Here is a 21,356-nt window from a genome sequence, read left to right on the forward strand (position 1 = left end):
GTATTTTTAATGTATTTGTGTTTGGATCTAGCTTTTTTAATGTGCGCTAAAGTTTTGAATTCTCTGCCATATGGTCTGGGTTTTGGGGATGGCCATGCTTGAGCACAGGTGACTTAGTGTGCCGATTGCTCCTTTGCATCTCAGCTGTAGATTGTAAGCATGCGAGCAGGGCTCTCTATGACTGTCTGTTATAACCCAGGTTTGTTTTATCACTGTTGATAATTGTAAAGCATAACGGAATATGCTGTGCTATATAAGAAACTGTTAATAAATACAATAATATTGTGTACTGAGAACTGTGGTGCTAATTGTTACCTGTGCTAAGATTTTAGTTTTTCAGTTACTGTAATGTTAGGTTCTGTCTACCCTGTATTGTTCTGGTGTACGCTGTAAAATGTAATAATAAGAGGTCATGAGATCAATCATCATTCTTCAAGTTGACAGTGCGCCACTGCAGCTAACTCTCTGGCTGGTCTTTGCTGGCCGTGCACAGGAGGGATGGGGTAGTCTGCTAGGGTGCACCAGCGAAGATCTTGCCTAGGGCACCAAATTGTTTAGGGCTGGCTTTGGTGATACCTTCCTTGCACAGCAAGCTCACCATTACTGACATGATCTTGGTGAAACTATGTGGAGCCGTGGCTATACCGAAGGGTAGGGCCCGGAATTTATAGTGATTGGATCCAACTGTAAGATGAAGGAGAGAATGATGGCCTGCCCAAGTCGGAAAAGTGAAGATATGTATCCCTGACCTCCAGTGAGGCCAAAAATTAATTGGCCTCCATGGTGTGGAACACTGATCTGAGAGATTCCATAAAAAAATGATCTACCCACAACCTTGGTGTTCAAATAAGATTCAAAATCATCTGGAATGAGCCAGTTGGCTTCTGAACAAGGAAAGAGTTGGAGTAAAACCCCAGTTTCCATCCCAGGGGAGGAACTGGAGCAATAATGCTGCCCAAAAGGAGGTAACTGATAGCCTGGTCTAATGCCAACATTTTCTCTGCATCGCAGAGAAGAGTAGTGGTAAAAAACTGACATGGTGGCAGACCAAGTCTACCAATTAAATCCTGGAATAAACACCACGTAGGTCTGTGAGTGGCCTGTCTGTCCAAGCATTCCTGTATTGAGCCACCAACCTCGAGACCAGCAAAGGATGTAAAACCACCTGAACCTAAGATAGACTTAAGACAACCCATAAGGTGCTTGTCCAGAGCCGGCCCTAACCAATATGATGCCCTAGGCAAGATTTTGTCTGGTGCCCCCTAGCACCACCGCTGGTTCCGCCTCTGACCTTGCACCTATTTGCCAGCACCATCACCCATCATCCATAGCAGTCCTTATTTTGGTATTTGTACCCCCTATATTTTAAATAGGAACAGTTCGCACATTTGGTACACAGCCCATAAAGGGGTGTGTTTTTGCTGGCAAGGGGCATGGCCACACAATAGTAACCCCAATTCCAATTACGCCACACAGTACTGTAACTTTATTCACATTTGATCATGTGATAGTGTCCATAATTCATATTACATCCCACAGTAGTATCACTTTACCTTATAAACGTTACTCTTCACAGTAGAGCCCCTTATTCACATTACATCACACTGAATTGCTCCTTATTTACATGACACCACACCCTATTGCTCTTTATACACATTAGATGACACAGTAGTGCCCTTTCTATATGCAACGCCACATAGTAGAGCACCTTATACACATAATGCCACACAGTAATGCCCCTTACACATATGAGACACATTATTAATGTCCTTATAAACATAATGCGCCTTACACATTATGACAACCTTTATTAATGCCCTTTTACACATAATGTCCCTTACACATATGCTTCACAATATTAATGCCCTTATACACATAATGACACACATAGTGCCCCCTACACATTTGCTGCACATTATTAGTGCCCCTATACACATAATGACACACATACAGTAGTACCCTGTTACACAGATGCCGCACATTATTAATGCTCTTATACACATAATGACACACATAGTGGCCCATTACACATATGTTGCACATTATTAATGCATTTTTACATGACACACATAATGCACCTTACAAATATTCCGAACACTACTGCACAACCAACCCACTCACATGCACACAGCACTCACACTGCCACTAACACAGCACTCACACTGCCACTAACACCTCTGCCTCTGCTTGGATACAGATGTGTCCTCATAAATCTTGCCTCAATGCTAACGTCGGGCACTTTTTATGAAAATGCATCTTATTTGCATTGCTATGTGGCTAGGATGCACAAGCAGTTTCTGCTGATTAAAATGATATGCAGCATGCCTATGTACTGTGTGAGACTGTGGCTGTATCTGCATATGAAATGCTACACACAGAATATAGGTATGCTGCATATCATTTTACTCAGTAGAAGCTACTGATGCCCCTAGACATATCAAATGCCCTAGGCAATTGCCTAGTTTGCCTATGCCTATGGCCGGCTCTGTGCTTGTCCAACAGATCCATAAAGGAAGCCTGAACCAGACGTGTATAGCTAATTGCACCACTGGTTCATCCAACTTGGGAAATTTGCCCCACTAAGGTACCCATGTCACCTGAAGAGGAGAAAGCCAAACAAACTAGCAAGGGCCATAAAACTCCAGACCTGGTGGATGCCATGCATCTTCAATAAAATCTGAAAGATCCAAAGAAGAAAAAGGGTAGGTTACAACTGTGACATTACCACTAGGAAAGTGCCTGTGCTAGGGCAACCAAATATAAGCAGTCCATAGACCATCAGACTACCATCATGAGGTCTGCAATGCCTCAGCCTGAGGAAGAAATCCTACGAAAGAGGACACAATCCCAAAATCCGAAGCAGCACGCAGCAGAAGCCAAGGTGTATCCAACACCAGCTGAGTAACATAGTAACATAGTATCTTAGGTTGAAAAAAGACAATTGTCCATCGAGTTCAACCTATTTGTGGTCTCCTATGCATGATGATTTGACTAAAATTTCTGACTGATGCTGATGTCAGCCGTTGCATTTTATCCCTATTTATAGTAACTGTAATGCATGACTATGCACCATACCCCTGGTTATCCTTATCCATTAGGAATTTATCTAACTTATTCTTAAAGGTGTTGACAGATTCCGCCATTACAACTCCCTCAGGCAGGGAATTCCAAACACGTATTGTCCTTACCGTGAAAAAGCCTTTACGACGTATTGTGCAGAATCTCCTCTCCTCTAACCTGAGCGAGTGTCCACGAGTCCTCTGTGTTGATCTAACCAAAAACAGGTCCTGCACAAGCTCTTTGTATTGTCCCCTTATATATTTGTAGATGTTGATCATATCCCCTCTTAGTCTCCGCTTTTCCAATGTAAACATGCCTAGTCTTTCAAGCCTTTCCTTGTATTCCATCGTCTCCATGCCCTTAATTAGTTTGGTCGCCCTCCTCTGAACCTTTTCTAGCTCCAGGATATCCTTTTTGTAGTACGGTGCCCAGAATTGTACACAGTATTCAAGGTGTGGCCTCACTAGTGATTTATATAACGGGAGTATAATACTCTCGTCCCTAGCATCAATACCCCGTTTTATGCATGCTAATATCTTATTAGCCTTCTTTGCTGCAGTCCTACTTTGGGTACTACTGCTTAGTTTGCTATCTATGAGGACACCCAAGTCCTTTTCCAGTACAGAATCCCCTAATTTTACCCCATTTAGTAGGTAGGTGTAATTTTTGTTCTTGTTACCACAGTGCATTACCTTACACTTGTCTGTGTTGAAGCGCATTCTCCATTTGGCTGCCCATGCTTCTAAATTAACTAAGTTGTTCTGTAGAGACTCGGCATCCTCCTCTGTATTTATAGCCTACATGCTCCTCAAAAAGAAAGGAATCCTGCCCATGCACTGAGGAAATCACAGCAGTTGTGGCGTAAGCCTGATCCATCCCTCAAAGCACTATGAGCTTCACCAAGTCTGAAGCTTCCAGCCCCAGAGCCTAAGCCCACAATGGCTGAGCCATGGCAGATGTGGTGCCCCACTGACATCTGCATGTCACCATGTCCATCTGCCCATTCTGTGCACAAGGTCCCCTACTGTCCACATGTCACTATTCGGCACATTGCCACAAGGAAAATATTAAATCCAAGCTTGTGCACTAGTAACCCACCAAAACCTGCTCTATGCAGCCTGTGTGAGATATAAAATAAGTGGAACTAAACTCTAATACAGGATAAAGAGAAAGATCAAAACTATGTGAGATAAAGAAAATAGAAAACACCAGGTACTTAGCCTCCAGGAGGGGCTAACACCGGAGCTGCAGAGGACAGGAGCTGATATTGTGCCACTGCAGCAGAGATAGACCCGGGATCCAGCAGCAGAGTGTGTCTTCAGAAGTTGTGCATAAAGCCAGTGAGATGCCTGCACACTCCCGAGGTATGCACAACAGGAGGAGACTAACCCATCAAGCTTCACCTCCCGCACAGTGCAATCACTCTCCCTAGCCCTGAGTATGTCCCTTTATCATTGCAAAAACCCTGGGACCAGCCACTGGCACGGCTGCCTGGTGCATGTGCACTCGTGTGGGAGCAAAGGGGGAGCATCAAGCTACAAGAAGCACACAGACCTTATGTATAAATAATAGAAAAATGTTACATACTGTAGCAGCCTTCCAGCCATGCACTACTCCGTGAGGCACCTAAAGAAGACTTTAATTATGGGGTTGCAGGGGGAAGGAGCTGACATTTAAATATACAGAAGTTTAAGGGCCAAACTCCAGGCCAACCTGTAATCCCATGGTCCAGAGTCCACCAGCTTTACTGCAAGAGAGAGTAGCTATGGCCAAATTGTAAGCAGGTAGGCCTAAATCGCTAGTAAGCTAGCAATATCTGCACTGTTAGTCGACTGGTGGAGATGCCACCAAATCACTGGAGTGAGCGTGGCCATTATGTTTCATCATGGTTCTGCCTTTCAATGATGCTATGCCATCCTGCAACAATTTAATTACAATGATAATGTTGCACACTTCTTGTTAGACACATGCAACTCTCCCTTCAAAGGTATTGTTGAAAGGCAGACATAACTCTTGATAGTGTTGAAAAATCAATAAAATATTTCAGGAAACAGTATTAAGGAGTTTATTATTAAGATAATGATGTATATTATGATAAATATCCAAATGGCATATATACAATATAGAGAGTCATCTAATGACCCCTGCATTATACAGAGGACCATGAAATGGGTCCCTGCACAATATGGAGAGCCATCTACTAACCCATTTAAATACAGAAACCTCACTTTGCTTTACTCCAAACTCAGATTCAGGCACCTAAGGTGGTTTCCACTACTATCATGTCCTGGCATAAAGTGGTGCAGAATTCAGAGGAAATACAGTTCCCCAACCCTTTCTCTGACTGTGATAGCCAATATAGGGGGATATGTACTAAGCAGTGATAAAAGTGGAGAAGTGAGCCAGTGGAGAAGTTGCCCATGGCAACCAATCAGCTGATCTGTATACATTTATAGTATGCAAATTGTAAATGTTACATTAATGCTGATTGGTTGCCATGGGCAACTTCTCCATTGGCTCACTTCTCCACTTTTTATCAATGCTTAGTACATATCACCCATAATCCCAAATTGTAGTTTACTAATTGGATTGATAATGGTAGCTCCACTCTGGGGGAGGTTGTGTCAGATACATGTTTGCTTCCCTACCAATGCAATTATTCCAGCACAGAATATTTATAAAAAATGTGCACCTAAGGCATTGGCTACAGAGTGTACAACCTTAAGCACCCAAGAAAAATGCTTATACCCCCGTATGTGTTGGTGAAGTTTCCCTCTGCTAACTATTTCTGGCGACATTATTATGCATAAAGTGATCTTTTTCATCTGCAAAGATAATTTGATTAGGATGAACTTCTAACTAGTGTATTCCTATGTACTGAGTACGTGAGTATTGGTGTACTAAAACGGGCTGGTGCTATCAGATGTTCTATCTTTCTATCTTTATAAAGATGTTCTATCTTTACTCATTTGAGCTTGTTATCAATAACACTACAACATTAATAATATCAATGTAATAATTAATACATTTAAAAACATATGTAAAATATAATCTGTCTAGTCTGGGACACAAACCTAGGTCTCTCTATATACAGTATGTGACTCAGGCATTAGTGCACTGAGCCACCGCTCCCATCTATCTTTAACTGTGTTGTAGGAATATATGAGCCTGGTCTAGTGTAGAGTCCTCTAAATTCTCAATACTTAAAGCTATGATGCCACTCTTGTATTAACAAAGTTTGATTTGATGTATTTATTATATATAAATGTATAAGTAGAACACAATTACCCAATTGCGCTAGGACAAATGGACAGCAGCACCTCTTGAAGAGCCACCCCTAGTCAGGACTCATGGATAAAACACAAAACACAGTTCTGAGGGGATTGTTGTGAAACATAAAAACAATCTGATATGTACAAATAAAATGTATTCACAATTCAGCACAGAAAAGCACATATATATAAACATATAATTAATTTTACAAAAATGCATGAGAAATTATTCCAGTTGAATAGGAAAGATTGCTTTGCTGAAAGGTTGTTCAGATGGTGATATAGCTATCAGAAAGATACAGAACCCAACACGTTTCATCCCGAAGGACTTCCTCAGGGATAAGTATCTAATAGTAAATAAAGCAACTAAGTACAACAGATAATGATATTGACAGTAACAGATAATAATAATGACTATTCATTATTACAGTAATCAATAAACACGGAAGTCATATCCGCCGGTGGAATGCATTTTTGGAGATGTGCTCGACGGCAGCATCCAGTGTCTTTTCCCCTGCCAGCACCTCTCCCGGAAGTTCCAGACTGGAAGTGCATCACCCGGCTGTGGAACGCACATAGGAAATGCCAAAGGCCGCTGGTGGAACGCATACCGGAAATGCGTTCCACGCGGCTCCCAGTGTTAGTCTTTATTTTTTTACTGTCTCACCACCACTCTCTAAGGTCACTGGTCACCTATTCAAATTTTTGCCTTTATAAATAAGTGTCAGTGCATCTCCATTCATTGTATATAATATACTCACTAACCTTTCACCTGTTAATTGACAGGTAGGAAGTGAGGTCATCTTCATTGTGGTATATCTAGCCCTCACTTTCTCACTCACCTCATTCTACTATTGAACTTTGACAGATAGACATCAGGCTCTTGTGAGTATCATATGTTTGTAGTGGTTGTTTATTGCTCCCATATATGACGTGAGACCTGTATATATTTTACTTTTTATTTGTTTTGGAGTATATTATGTGTTATTGTATATTATGTGTTATTGTATCATCTGAATCTTATAAGTGTGGTTTAAAAATACGGAAAGCCCCTTCTTATTTAACTATTATGGGTCAAATGTAATCCCATTTTCCTATATATACCATTAATTAGGTGGTTATAGGGAATATATATTTGGGATGACTATATGCTATATAGAATGTATATCTACTATGGTGTCCCATTGTTACACCACATAAATATGTACTATGTACTATTCCTTATTAGCTTATATCTTTGGTGCCCCATGGTTACACCACATCAATATGTGCTATGTTCTATTGCTTATTATCTTATATGCTTGATTAAGGACTTAACTTTAGGAAACAATGTATTTCCAAATCCAAATAAGCATTGTATAGCCTCATAACTTCAAAATATTTGGATGTTTTATACTAATATATATAATGAGTTTAACTGGTGTAGGTAAACGTCTACAGATTACCTTTTCTGCTGGTTCGGTGAAGCCAGTGTACCATCTAGTGGAACCAATAAAAGTTCAGTAGTGTTCCCTACGTTTACACATTCTTTTGGTATGTATAACCATCTTTAATGGCCTCCACTAACACTTTTGAAATACCCTGGTATGGCCCTTCTAATTGTTCCTTATCCTTTTGTGTAGGTCCAACATAATCGTTGGTCATCATATATAGTAGTTCCTTCTAAGGACTATTTTTGTTTGAAGAATCTTTTATTCGATTTTTTAATTGATTTTCCATATGGGAAAACCAATATGGTATGTACATCCAGTCACACCTGCTCTCCTTTTCTGATTTTTTCTGTTTTGTTAATATGATCTTTCATTGTTAACATACTTTGGTAATGTAATATCATGTGTTAGTTTCCAGATTGTTCCAAACCGGCACTTCTAGTGACATAGCCTTGTATATCATGTTTTTCCATAATTATTAGTATATATCCATGTTTATTGATTACTGTCAATAATGAATAGTCATTATTATTATTCTTATTATTATTATTATTATTATCATCTATTACTGTCAATATCATTATCTGTTTACTTAGTTGCTTTATTTACTATTTAGATACTTACCGATGAGGAAGTCCTTCGGTACGAAACACGTTGGGGTCTGTGTCTTTCTGATATCTATATCACCATCTGAACAACTTTTTGGCAAAGCAATCTGCCCTATGCAACTGGAATAATTTCTCATGCATTTTTGTAAAATTAATTAAATGTGTGTGTGTGTGTGTGTGTGTGTGTGTGTGTGTGTGTGTGTGTGTGTGTGTGTGTGTGTGTGTGTAAAAAACAGGGAAATGGCTGCGCAGTGTATCAGGGAAAAAATGAAAAGAGCCGACGTTTTGTTTAAAAATTAACACAATTTATTAACCATGAATACTGAATAAAAATATGCTTTTCATAAAACTAGTAATTTAAAAGTTAGTAATATGTATAACTGTATAATGAAACACACCTTGATGAATATAGGTATCGTAGGAAATTTAGGAGCAGCTTATATAAGGAGACTTGCAATCTCTATATAACACACACCTAGTGTTGTCGGCTGCGCGCCATATCAGGGAAATTTTGGTATTTTATAGTCTATTACTTGGGCGCTTTCAAGCAGTTATTTAGTGTGTGTGTGTGTGTGTGTGTGTGTGTGTGTGTAATATATATATATATATATATATATATATAAAAGAATCAAATATGATAGGCGGCACTCAGAGACTTATGCATAGCCAGGTAAAAGTGCATAAAAGCCCCGTGGGGCGTGCTTTAATGTAACGTTTCAGGGATGTTACCCCTTCCTCAGACAAAGCGTGACTAAACAGTGAACAAACTTAAATACAGATACAGGACTTACCCCTCCCCGTCGTTCTCAGCGTGTCCCCGGTCTCCACGGTCGCCTTCCCGCAGCGTGTACTTCCGGTCGCGGCTGCACCTGTCGCGCCGGAAGCCGCGTCACTTGTCCGGCTCCGGGAACCATGGCAACAGGCTGTATACAAACGGAGAACAGAGTATAAGCGTCCTCACAGTGAAATAAAAACACACATGCATAAGAGAGAGCCCGTAAGGACCCCCATAGCTAAATACTATAATAAGTGTAGTGAATAAGCAGCATATAATCAGACCAACTTCTAGTTATTCTTATTACAATAAACAATCAATTCAAAAAAAATTTATAAACAATTAGCACGTTATATGTCTGCAATGTGCCTGGGTGAAAACCATGTTAATAATGCAATGACTCCTAGCGGCAACTATAAGTTACCCAAATATCTATATGTAAACTGGAACTTGGACATGCTCTGTGATTGGTAATCGAATCCTGCCCTCTAGTGACCATGGCCACCATGGCATATCAATCCCCCTCTCTTAGAGGTATCTCTCTATCATCCCTAATCAATTACTGAATATTTAATTTTTATTTTTATTATTATTTATGGTGAATGAACAATCGGCCATAACCACCCATGCCTTAAATGACCCAAACATGTCCTGTTCAAGAAATCTATAGAAAATGACTTAGATTCAGCGATTCATTGAGCCCCCTGGGGGCCACACAATCAAGGCGGAAAATCCATCTGGATTCAAGTTGTAGTAATAACTTTCCCCTATCACCACCCCTTCTGGGGGCTGGTATATGGTCAATAGCTTTATATTTTAGACTGGCCAGATTGTGTTTATGGGTCAAAAAATGGCGGGCCACCGGTTGCTCACTGTCACCTGTCAAAAGTGCTGCTCGAATGGCTGACCTATGCTGGGTAAGACGGACCTTGAGTTGGCACTCCGTCTTCCCAACATGGACAAATGATGACATATATAACATATTTGCTGGTACACGTCAAGGGCCATTTAATTTTAAATCTCTTTCCAGTATGGGGATGAGGAATGGAATCGCCTGTAACCAAATAGGAACAAGTGGTACACCCCAGGCATCGAAAGCAGCCGTTCTTCCTGCTAAGAAAATGCCTGGGGGCCTCACAATCCCTAAAACCCGTCACATGTTTTTACTAGTAAATCTTTTAGATTCTTCCCCCGTGCATAGCTGGGTCTCAGGTGACTCTTGTGAAAACAACCTAAATCTGGATCAGTGGCCACTATTTGCCACAATTCTTTGGCCTTCCTGGTGGTATATGGACTCTGTGTGTTAAACTCATTAACCCAGGTGACCGTGTTATCGGTGCACTTGGGGTCACTTTTGGGTTTAACTTGGAAATTGACTAATGCTTTTTCACGTGCTTTGAACAATTCTCTCCTAGAATACCCTCTTTGTTCACTGTTTAGTCACGCTTTGTCTGAGGAAGGGGTAACATCCCCGAAACGTTACATTAAAGCACACCCCACGGGGCTTTTATGCACTTTTACCTGGCTATGCATAAGTCTCTGATTCTTGCATATTGGGGGCCATTTTCCCCAAGGAAGGCACCTGAGCAAGGTTGGTTTGGAGTCTGGAGTACCGGAAGACATGGATATTTATATTTTTATATATATATATATATATATATATATGAAAAAAGCAATAGATACAGCGCTGGTTGCTTAAATGGAATACAGTATTTTTATATATATATAATTATATATGGGTGGAACCAAAAAGTCACTCTATGAGTGCTCAAAGCACTAGATCCTCCTTCGATAATTTAGGATCGCTGCTCCCCTTAGTCAATCCGTACTCCCACGAAGATAAATATCTGTCAATAAAACATATAGAGGGGGCGCTCCATAGTGCGTAAACTTTTTTATTTTAAAATCAAACAAACACATAGGTATTTGAAACAAATGTAGCTGTTACACTCGTACCAGAAGGCAACCTGTGTGGGCTGGTTACCACATGATTCCACAAATAATCACCAGGCAGTACTGGAACCAGGGTCAGACCAAATCACGCTGGAATCCTCCACCCGCCGGCGGCAGTTTCCCTGAGACTCTCGGGCAGGATTACACACGTCCGCGACTCCTCGATCAGTCAGCTGCAGGGATTGTCAGTGCGCACTGACAATCCCTGCAGCTGACTGATCGAGGAGTCGCGGACGTGTATAATCCTGCCCGAGAGTCTCAGGGAAACTGCCGCCGGCGGGTGGAGGATTCCAGCGCGATTTGGTCTGACCCTGGTTCCAGTACTGCCTGGTGATTATTTGTGGAATCATGTGGTAACCAGCCCACACAGGTTGCCTTCTGGTACGAGTGTAACAGCTACATTTGTTTCAAATACCTATGTGTTTGTTTGATTTTAAAATAAAAAAGTTTACGCACTATGGAGCGCCCCCCCTATATGTTTAATTGACAGATATATATATATATATATATATATATATATGCTTTTCTGTGCTGATTTGTGAATACATTTTATTTGTACATTTCACATTATTTTTATGTTTCACAACAATCCCTATGTTGTTAGTGCTGAATCGGTATACGGTTTCCAAACAACACTATTAGCACCCTCAGAACTGTGTTTTGTGTTATAAATGTATAAGTGTTTATATTAAAGTATCAATTGTTAATGTCTTTTAATTACAATGTAATATATGATATAGATTGCTTATTGCTAAACCTTTGAACACAATAACTATTTCTCACACCTGTAGTGCATGATTGATGCACTTTGTGGATTGGTCAGTAGATTATTTAAATACTGACATTGCTAGGGGTCCAGTTATTCATTTCTTCTGAAGAAACCGCTCGATTTTAATAGCAGAGAAACGCGTCAAGAGGTACTCTCCATTGAGCTGGAGCTGATATCTGGACCTTATCACATTGAATTTACCCTGTGTAACCCTCCTTCCAATGTTCAGTTGCCGCCATCACACTGTGGCAGTGGGGGTTCCGGTGACTAGGTTGGTCTGCTCAGAGCTGGCCATAGGCATAGGCAAACTAGGCAATTGCCTAGGGCATTTGATATGCCTAGGGGCATCAGCAGCTTCTGCTGATTAAAATGATATGCGGCATGCCTATATTCTGTGTGTAGCACTTCATATGCAGATACAGTCACAGTCGCACACAGAATATAGGCATGCTGCATATCATTTTAATCAGCAGAAGCTGCTTGTGCACCCTAGCCACATAGCAATGCAAATAAGATGCATTTTCATAAAAAAAATGTGCCCAACGTTAGCATTGAGGCAAGGTTTATGAGGACACATCTGTATCCAAGCAGAGGCATAGGTCACAGTGTTAGTGGCAGTGTGAGTGCTGTGTGCATGTGAGTGGGTTGGTTGTGCAGTAGTGTTCAGAATATGTGTAAGGAGCATTATGTGTGTCATGTAAAAATGCATTAATAATGTGCAACATATGTGTAAGGGGCACTATGTGTGTCATTATGTGTATAAGGGCATTAATAATGTGCGGCATATGTATAGGGGGCACTATGTGTGTCATTATGTGTATAAGGGCATTAATAATGTGCAGCATATGTGTAAGGGACATTGTGTGTAAAAGGGCATGAATAAAGGTTGTCATAATGTGTAAGGCGCATTATGTTTATAAGGACATTAATAATGTGTCTCATATGTGTAAAGGGCATTACTGTGTGGCATTATGTGAAACAGGTGCTCTACTATGTGGCATTGTGTATAGAAAGGGCACTACTGTGTCGTCTAATGTGAATAAAGAGCAATAGGGTGTGGTGTAATGTGAATAAGGAGCAATTAATAATGTGCGGCATATGTATAGGGGGCACTATGTGTGTCATTATGTGTATAAGGGCATTAATAATGTGCAGCATATGTGTAAGGGACATTATGTGTAAAAGGGCATTAATAAAGGTTGTCATAATGTGTAAGGCGCATTATGTTTATAAGGACATTAATAATGTGTCTCATATGTGTAAGGGGCATTACTGTGTGGCATTATGTGTAAAAGGTGCTCTACTATGTGGCATTGTGTATAGAAAGGGCACTACTGTGTCGTCTAATGTGAATAAAGAGCAATAGGGTGTGGTGTAATGTGAATAAGGAGCAATTCAGTGTGATGTAATGTGAATAAGGGGCTAGACTGTGAGGAGTACCGTTTATATGGTAAAGTGACACTACTGTGGGATGTAATATGAATTATGGACACTATCGCATGATCAAATGTGAATAAAGTTGCAGTACTGTGTGACGTAATTGGAATTGGGGTTACTATTGTGTGGCCATGCCCCTTGCCAGCAAACACACACCCCTTTTTGGGCTGTGCACCAAATGTGCGAACTGTTCCTATTTAAAATATAGGGGATACAAACACCTGGGAAAGAGGTGCAAGGTCAGAGGCGGAACCAGCGGTGGTGCTAGGGGACACCAGCCAAAATCTTGCCTAGGGCATCATATTGGTTAGGGCTGGCTCTGGGTCTGCTGTCTCACTGCCTGAATTGCCGGCAGTGCATCTTACTACGTCCCCCTTCACTCTCCAGGGTCCAGCTGCTGAGTGAACATCACGGCTGTGAGACCCCACACTGGCAGCTGTATCCAGTCAGCTGCTCTAGAGATGGAGCGGCCAGCCTCACCTCATTCAGCCTCAGATCCTCTTCATACTCATCATTGTCAGCTGGTGAGTGCTACACTGTAACTGTGAGCCCCATCCTGCTATTCGACCACACAGCTGTCCCATTGCCGTAGTTGCTCCACAGAGCTAATTCACTACTTACCTGCCTTTCCATCATTGTTGTGGATTATAGCAGCACAGTTCCTCTGACACCGCTGATTGCTATTGGGAGTTTCAGGATAAGAACCCCTAGAGTGGTGAGCATTGCATTTATGAGGGGACATTGCTACATTACCATCTCCAGCAACAGTGTGTGAGCAACTATACATTTACATTTAAACTATAGAAGTGGTATCACTTTGTGGTACCATTTGCTACTCTAGACTGGGGACCCTAACAAATGTAAATTCTCTGCCCAGTTAAAATGGGCAGAGAATGATCTGTCACAGCCACTGTCAGAGGATGTCTGGGTGATTATTTTCCGTACTTGCTTCCAAGCGTCCCATTGTATTAATCATGCAGACATGTTTTTAAGTTATTACATAGAATATATTTGACCATGGATAAGCAGCACAAAATCTGTCCCTCTGTATCTACAGTATACTTATGACCATGTGAAAGGCATCTGTCATATTCTGAGAATGTCTGCTCCATAAGCCTGTGTGGAAAGAGGTTATTTCCTTGATCAGGAAGGTTATGAATGTGTCAGTGCCACCTGAAACATTGCTGCCCTTTTCTTTTTTTTTTCCATTACCCAGGATATATAGCATCTGTGAATGTGTATATTATGGGATAAATCCTCATAGCTACTACTGCACAACTTTAGCGTACTGTGGGGGTCATTCAGACCTAGCCACTGTTGCAACACGCAGCGCAGTTTGCTGGTGGCAGCAAATTGCGCATGCGCAGTGGCCATGACCGCAATGTGATTGACAGCAGCAGGTGTTTTGGGGGCGGCTATGCAGCATGGGTGGGGCGAATGGTGGCGGCCAGGACCATTTTCAGGGGCAGCTGCATGACATCACACGCAGCCGCTCTGATTAAAAAAGGCCACTGACAGCACAGCCAGGCTGCGCTGCGTGGAGTCAACCTTAGAGCCAATGATTTCGCAATTAGATTGCAAACGCATCGGGAGGCGGCCTTACACATGCTGGGCGACAGCCAGCATGTGCAGAGATGAATGCAGATCTGGCTATGTATGCAGTCATCTGCGTTCATCTCTGAATAATCCCTGTGTCTGTATCTGTACCTAGCCTACATGCCCTTGAAAACAAGATACAGAATAATTTCAAGTTCGTAACAATGGATTGTAGTTACTGTACTTCAATCACTTCCCTTTCTGGACTCTGGTTAGGAACCTCCCTTCCTAGATGGATTGATAAAATGTATTCAAAATTAGTGTTTTTCTACATGTTTTTCTAATATGCCTTTCAGGCACTCCCAATTCTTGTACCACCCACGGTAATATCACATCACAGGTTTTCCCTGTTGTAAAATGCCGCCAAGTAAAAAAAGTGGATTCTCCACAAATCTCCAAAGTTGGTTTGCCTCAGAGGGGGTCATTCCGAGTTGATCGCTCGCTAGCTAGTTTTAGCAGCCGTGCAAACGCTATGCCGCCGCCCACTGGGGAGTGTATTTTAGCTTAGCAGAAGTGCGAACGCATGTGCAGCCGAGCTCTGCAAAAACAGTTTGTGCAGTTTCAGAGTAGCTCTAAACCTACTCAGCGCTTGCGATCACTTCAGCCTATTCGTGTCCGGATTTGATGTCATACACCCGCCCAGCGAACGCCCAGCCACGCCTGCGTTTTTTCAGACACGCCTGCGTTTTTGCAAACACTCCCTGAAAACGGTCAGTTGACACCCAGAAACACCCCCTTCCTGTCAATCTTCTTGCGGCCCCCAGTGCGAAGGAAAACTTCGCTAGAACCTGAGCACAACCACAAAGAGCTTTGTACCCGTACGTCGTGCGTGCGCATTGCGGGCCATACGCATGCGCATAAATGCCATTTTTTTCACCTGATCGCTGTGCTGCGAAAATCGGCAGAGAGCGATCAACTCGGAATGACCCCCAGAGTCCCTAAACTGAAACTCTATATAATTGCAGCCCACCTATACTGATGCACTCATTAACATTTCTAGTAGAGTGTGGGTGGCCATTGTATCTTAGTTTACAAAGTCAAAACCAATATCCTCTTCTCTGTAGTTATCCCTATTTGGCTGATGTCCAAAGTTTAGCTCTCTCTCAACATATATGGTTACTCTGCATGTGCACATCATCCTCACTGTGGGGGTAATTCGGGCCTGATCGTGGCAGCAAATTTGTTAGCAGTTGGGCAAAACCATGGGGGTCATTCCGAGTTGTTCGCTCGCAAGCGGATTTTAGCAGATTTGCTCATGCTAAGCCGCCGCCTACTGGGAGTGAATCTTAGCATCTTAAAATTGCGAACGATGTATTCGCAATATTGCGAATACACACCTCGTAGCAGTTTCTGAGTAGCTCCAGACTTACTCGGCATCTGCGATCAGTTCACTGCTTGTCGTTCCTGGTTTGACGTCACAAACACACCCAGCGTTCGCCCAGACACTCCCCCGTTTCTCCGGCCACTCCTGCGTTTTTTCCGGAAACGGTAGCGTTTTTTCCCACACGCCCATAAAACGGCCTGTTTCCGCCCAGTAACACCCATTTCCTGTCAATCACATTACGATCGCCAGAACTATGAAAATGCCGTGAGTAAAATTCCTAAGTGCATAGCAAATTTACTTGGCGCAGTCGCAGTGCGGACATTGCGCATGCGCATTAAGCGTAAAATCGATGCGATGCGAAGATTTTTACCGAGCGAACAACTCGGAATGACCCCCCATGTGCACTGCAGAAGCAGATATAACATGTGCAGAGAGAGTTAGATTTGGGTGGGGTGTGTTCAAACTGAAATCTAAATTGCAGTGTAGAAATAAAACATACAGTATTTACCCTGCACAGAAACAATATAACCAGGTGCGGATTGGGATCGAACACCAGCCCGGGAAATTTATGGAAGCAGCCCTAATGAGGGTGGAGTCTGTTGAGGGGGAGGGGCATGTCAAGAGGGCGGGGTCACTCCTCAGAGGTCCTGATTCTGAGATAGACACAGTTGGGGCCTCCTTTGCTTTACGTTATGCTATTGTTTACCTGTGACTGTGGCCCTCATTCTGAGTTGATCGCTCGCTAGCTACTTTTAGCAGCCGTGCAAACACATTGTCACCACCCACGGGGGAATGTATTTTTGCTTTGCAAGTGTGCGATTGCATGTGCATCCAAGCGACACGAACAAATTTTGTGCAAAACAAGACCAGCCCTATAGTTACTTATTCTGTGCGATGATTCTAGCGACGGAGGTCCCGGAATTGACGTCAGATACCCGCCCTGCAAACGCCTGGACACGCCTGCGTTTTCCCAACCACTCCTAGAAAACGGTCAGTTGTCACCCATAATCGCCCTCTTCCTGTCAATCTCCTTGCGATCGGCCGTGCGAATGGATTTGTCGCTAAAAGCATTGCACAACAACGATGCTCTTTGTACCCGTAAAACGCGCATGTGCAATGCAGCGCATATGCATGCACAGTTGTGCCGTTTTTTTACCTGATCGCAGCGCTGTGAAAATCGGCAGCAAGCGATCAACTCGGAATGACCCCCTTTATGCATATGCTGCTACAATACCCTTCCATGATGCACATCTGTACATCTGAATATACAAGGACTGATATGCCCACTTTCAGTGTCTACTGACACTGCAGTCATGCCTTTAATATACTTCTGATTTTATTGAGCACAGTACAGGGAGGGGGAGCACACAAGTAGTGAAACACAGACACAGGGACCAGCGCAGCAGAATCTGTCCCAGTGGCCAATCCGCCCCTGATTACATATATAGCCACCATATTACATACATAGCCACCACATTATTACATGAATAGCGCTACATTATACAAATAGCACTGCATTACACGTATAGCACCACAAGACATGTATAGCACTACACGTATAGCACTGCATTACACAAATAGCACAACATAACACGAATAGCACAACATTACAGGTATAGCACCGCACTACACGTATAGCGCCGCATTATATGACTAGCACCACATTACATACATAGCTACCGCATTACATACGTAGCCACCGCATTACATATGTAGACACCGCATAAATAGGCCCATCATCGTGGACAGACATTGGGTAGCTATAGGACTGAAGGACGTTGCATTAGAGATTGTCCAGGGCGGGCTGTGAGTGCTGCCTGGTCAGCTGTCATTCTGAGAACAAAGTACATCCTGCTCCTGTCCAGTCCCCAAACCATACACTGTGACCGGGAACGCACTAACTCTTACACTAACATGATAATGCAAATAATGTAATTAAAAATAACCTCTCTGCTGGGTCCCCTTCAGTGCTCAGTCGCTGCTCTGGCCAGTTCAGTGAGAGTGCGGGAGCTGGGATGGCAGCGGGTGTAGTGATCCCGGCTCCAACCATCGCTTTGCTGCTGCTCCTGGGCCGGGCACATTGAAGAGACCTTTGGCCGTAACCAGGGAGAGGATGCTGCTGGGCTGGTTAACTTTCTCAAGGCCCCCCATTGGTAGAACAGCATCACCACTTTTCACGGCTAGCGGCACCTGGAAGTGCCCGCTAGCCTAACTTCCGGATTGCGTTTCAATGAACCACAAGTACTGGAAGCAGTGTGAGCCAGCCCAGCCTGAGTGTGAATCGGCCTTGCTGAGAGGGATATGGGACCGGCCCATCAAAATCTGTCATGGTGTCCTGGTGGGCCAATCCGCCCCTGGTAGCTGCACTCCCTGCACCTATGGTAGCTACACCCTGGTATATAACACATGTAACTGTGACAGGGAAGATGGCCCCTCTCAGCTGCGGGTCCCAAAGCAGCAGCTGCACCTATGGTAGCTACGTCCTTGTATATAACACATGCAACTGTGACAGGGAAGGTGGTCCCTCTCAGCACTGGGCCCCATAGTAGCTGCACTCCTCACACCTATGGTAGCTACACCCTTGTATATAACACGTGTAATTGTGACAGGGAAGGTGGCCCCTCTCAGTACTGGGCCCCATAGCAGCTGCACTCCCTGCACCTATGGTAGCTACACCCTGTATATAACACATGTAACTGACAGGGAAGGTGGCCTCTCTCACTCTGGGTCCCATTGCATCTGCACTCCCTGCACCTATGGTAGCTACACCCTGTATATAACACATGTAACTGTGACAGGGAAGGTGGCCCCTCTCAGCTCTGGGCCCCATAGCAGCTGCACTCCCTGCACCTATGGTAGCTACACCCTTGGCGAGCCCACATGGGGCTCTGTTGCACTCGTACCTCCACCGGCAATCTGGCGGCCAGGATCCCGGGATCAGGATGCTGACTGCTGGGATCCCAACCGCCGGTTACACGATCTCAATGCATGATAGAGCATATGGTACTTGCCTATTCTCCCGTAACGTCTTGGAGACTCCAGGATAGCAGGCACCAAGATGTAGGCATATCTTCAGTAACGCCTCAGTTCCACACGCTGATGCCCACTTCCCATGTGAAGTGACCAGTCCAGACGAGCTGATGACGCTATTCCTGCTGAATCCCATCCTCATAGCCCCTTCCCCCACTTTACAATAAAGTAATCGTGGCTTTATATACTGTGCCTTGATGATGCGATTCTGCTGTCATGCCCCTGCACTGCCCACATGGTTGCGCCATACGCCTCCCAACTGGCAGCCAAGAACTTGGTAAGTGTGTGATATCTGAGCCCTGTAGCTCACCAGCAAAAAAGTATCTATTTTTAACCATTTCATCACCCCCACATCCACTGCATACAATGGGGTCTATGTACTAAGCCTTGGAGAGAGATAAAGTGGATGGAGATAAAGTACCAGCCAATCAGCTCCTGTCATTTTTCAAACCCAGCCTATAATATGAGTTATCAGCTAATTGGCTGGTACTTATCTCCGTCCACTTTATCTCTCTCCAAGGCTTAGTAAATAGACTCCAGTATTTGAAACGAGCCCCAGTGCTTTAGCCTACCAAACACCCACCACCACCACCACCAATCTTGCAACTAAACACTGTAAAGCATGAGAGGACATGGGCTGTTGTCCGATGTCACCACTGTACAGCTGGCCACACGCAGGCCCATCCCGGCTCTGGAGCTGCGGCCCAGGATTATTCATCAATTTGACCTCACACTTGGATGGCCAAACCTGACATGGACCAGTAAAACAGCCCCATGGGGTTTCTGGAGGATCTATGGGGCCAATTCAGACCTGATCACTTGTTAGCTGTTTTTTGCAGTCCTGCGTTCACATATTCGCCGCCAACCGAGGAGTGTATTTTAGCTGTGCAAGTGTGCGATCGCATGTGCAGCCGAGCGGTACAAAAAGATTTTGTGCAGTTTCTGAGTAGCCCAGGACTTACTCAGCCGCTGCAATCACTTCAACCTGTCCGAGACCGGAATTCACGTTAGACAACCGCCCTGCAAACGCTTGGGAACGCCTGCATTTTTCCAACCACTCCCAGAAAACCGTCAGTTGACACCCACAAATGCCTTCTTCCTGTCAATCTCCTTGCGATCGCCCATGCGAATGGATTCTTTGCACAAACCCATCGCAGAGCAACAAACCGCCTTGTACCTGTGCGACGTGCCTGCACATTGCGGTGCATACGCATGTGCAGTTCTGATCTGATGGCAGTGCTGCAAAAAATGCTAGTGAGCGATCAGGTCTGAATTGGGCCCTATAAACACTGTGTTATGTGCACATTAAGTGGTATAAATGAAAATGTATGGAACATGAGTAATTAACATGAATTAAAAACAAATCATTACATTATAATGAAGTCCAGTAAACATGACACGATGGGAGTTGTAGTGCACAAAGGACCTCCTAGACAGATCCGCACATGACATTCCACCATGCACTGAGCTCAGCCACCAAGCATCCCTGGAACTTGTTATAAAATGTTGGCAAGTATCAAAGTAAACTCTAAGTATATCTACTATATAAAAGCGAAAATCCATCCTTCTGTCTTTCTATATAAATCCACAGTTTACAAGCGACGATCATGAAATTTTACATACAGTACGAGCATATTAAAACATGGCGGAGGCAACTAAAACAATTAGAAATCCCTAGCACCCCTAGGGGGGCAGACAGCAGCACAGAGTATATCAGGGGACAGCATAACTCCGGAATTGCTGGAGCAATGTATTCAAAACTTGGTACACATATGCCTTACAATCTGGGAACAAACACTGTGGGAGGAAGACACCCCTAGCACCCCTAGGGGTGAGGCAGCAGCACTGAGTATTTCAGCAGACAGCATAACTCTGCAATGCCTGCAGCAATTTACAACAAACTTGGTAAACATATGACTTTCACTGTGGAAACAAACATTGTGGGGGTCAGACACCACTACTGCCCCTAGGGTTGGGCCAGTAGCACACACTATATCAGGACATGCATGATATCTCAGTGATGACAGGGCTGCATGTGACAGGGCTAGTGACATGATGTGAGGAGGGGAATGGAGGTAGCAGGAAGCTACAGACTGAGAGTT

General features: G+C 43.5%; 1 long non-coding RNA gene across 1 annotated transcript in view; it reads right to left on the minus strand.

The window, feature by feature from the left end:
• Positions 1-21,356, minus strand: part of LOC135051140 (uncharacterized) — an 88,923-nt gene that overhangs the window by 9,061 nt on the left and 58,506 nt on the right. The window contains exon 2 of the long non-coding RNA XR_010242063.1: positions 9,162-9,293. This is a non-coding gene — a long non-coding RNA (uncharacterized LOC135051140). The remainder of the gene's footprint in view (positions 1-9,161; positions 9,294-21,356) is intronic.

The sequence above is a fragment of the Pseudophryne corroboree genome, chromosome 2 (genome assembly GCF_028390025.1).
Source record: "Pseudophryne corroboree isolate aPseCor3 chromosome 2, aPseCor3.hap2, whole genome shotgun sequence".
Lineage (NCBI taxonomy): Eukaryota > Metazoa > Chordata > Amphibia > Anura > Myobatrachidae > Pseudophryne > Pseudophryne corroboree.